Raw genomic sequence first — 2,505 nt, 5'->3', positions numbered from 1 at the left:
AGGAGGAAGATCATTCAAGGACATTCAAGCACCTAAATTTCTTAAAAGATATCTCCATTTAATTATTTAATTTTTTCCCCCTTAAGAAAGAAAAGCTACATATCCAAATTTTGTTTATATATATGTGGTTTCACCCACCGATTGTCCAAATAAAAGAAGACTTGTAAGACGAAATTCCACTAATCGTGCACTTTTATTAGTTTTAAATTATAAATTAAATGAACTAAAATTTCAGAAACAAATTACAAAACTTTTACACACAACCAGCAGCAAAATACTGTTCATACATTTTATTACGCATTGCACACACGTGTTTTCTACTCTACTCTTCTGTTCGTTCTGTCCTTCGTTCGTTGTGTCATTTTCTGTCAGTGTTACCCTTTGCCGTCTTTATGTCAGTGTTGCCCTGACAAAGAGTTGTCTGTCGTTATTGTGTCTGGGCACCATTCCTACATTCGGCCATCCTGGTTAGCGGGCGGCCTCGAACGCTGAGTGCCATCGTTTCATGAATTCTGCGACAGTGTTTGTTTGACTTGGCCCCTCGAAATTACCAATTTTCTCTACTGCATACCTGCCATGTCTGCAAACTTTGGATACCTTGTAAGGTCCTAAGAATTTGGGTTTCAGTTTTAGACCAGGACCATATTGTGTTCGTTTGATAGCTACAATATCGCCAATAGCATACACATCTCCGAGTTTCCTTCTTTTATCAAAACATTTTTTATTTTCCGTTTGAATACGTTCGATATTTTTCCGCGCTTCATTTCGTATATTTGCTCGTTCATTTTCAAACATAGAAATTTCTTCATTTGCCAGTAGTTCTTTTAAGTCAAAATCATGTTTTGTTTTCATATCCACCCCCGTTAACAACTTTAAAGGTGTATTATTCGTACTTCTAGAAACTGAATTGTTTAAGGTCTGCATCACTTGATCAACATGTTTGTACCATATTTTCGGGTTTTGATGACATAGTTTTGTTAACATTGGAATTACTGTTCGATGGATTCTTTCCACTTGGCCATTACCTCGTGGCACACCGGTTGCGATTTGTAAGTGCTGTATGTTTTCTTCTTTGCAAAATTCTTCGAATGTCTTAGCCGTAAACGCAGTTCCTCTGGCAGTGATTATTCGTTCTGGATTACCGAACACTGCTGCTTGCTTGCGTAACTTATCTACAACCTCGTTTGCTCCCGTGCTTTTTGTGGGATACAGCCAAACAAATTTTGAGAAGGCGTCAACGATTACTAAAATATGATTATACATCTTTTGCGTTGCTTCCATCGGGCCTACATGATCGATGTGATATGTACTTAACGGTTTATCAGATTTATCAATAGGATTGAGGAAACCTTCTTTTTTATTCACTAAAACAATAGGTGAAGCATACATTGAATTGCTTGTTTGTATGATCCCTTGCTCCAACCAACTTTGAGTTTGTTCTTCTACTACCTTCTGATCTGCAATTGAAATACGTCTTGGTCTTTGAAAAACTGGTACTTCATCCTTTAGTTTTAATTTCATTTCAATAGGACTTTTAGTTGATTTTTCAGGCTTATAACTTTTAATAATTTCTACTACCTCCTTTTTATATACATTGTTTATGCCGGTTAGATCGTATTCACAATTATTGTCAAACAATTCCGAAGCTGTTGCAAATATGCATTTAAAATCTTCAATATCGTCCCGATTCATATTGTGCGACTGCTTTAAGTTAGCATCTTCTTTTGGTATTTCAATTATTTTATGTTCTTCATTTATTATTCTGTTGCCGTTTTTTGTATCTATAAACTTAACTCCGTTGCCGCTTACGACCATATCAACTTGCTCCAATATGTCGTTTCCGATAATTATTGGATATACATAAAATGTCAGAATTATTTGTTATGTGGAAGTCAAGATTTATATTAATTGAGTCAATAATTACGACCGTAGAAAAATAACCTTGTGTTACAATTTCTTTTTGTCCTATACCGATAAATTTTTTAGTATCAGCTTTTAAATTCACGTTTCCCATTTTAAATAATTGGTTATATCGAATTGCACTAATGTCACTCCCTGTATCAATAAGCGCTGACATTTGATTACCGTTTATCATAATGTCTTTAAAGAGACGATTATTTTTCGGCATAATTTCCGACAACACGTGAAAATTTTTTGTTTCCGAGTTTTTAGCACATTGAAATGATTTATGTCCAGCCTCATTACACTTATAACACTTGATCATCATTTTATTATAATTTTTATTATCTTGCGTATTTATCTTATTCATAGTCTTCTCGTTCTGTACATGTTTGTTTTTGCTATAATTTATCGATTTGTACGCTTCCATTTTGATCTTCAAATCTTCAATATTTACTGCTTGGTATAAAACAGATTTGTTTAATGACGAGTCTGGAATACCTTGAATGAAATATTTTATGATGCTCGCATCATCTAAATTAATTGGACTTGCTATTTCTATTAAGCTGTACAAGTATCGCCGAAGTGATTCGTTTGGCTTCTGAC

The sequence above is a fragment of the Teleopsis dalmanni genome, chromosome 1 (genome assembly GCF_002237135.1).
Source record: "Teleopsis dalmanni isolate 2A chromosome 1, ASM223713v2, whole genome shotgun sequence".
Taxonomy (NCBI): domain Eukaryota; kingdom Metazoa; phylum Arthropoda; class Insecta; order Diptera; family Diopsidae; genus Teleopsis; species Teleopsis dalmanni.
This window is presented reverse-complemented; position numbering follows the sequence as displayed.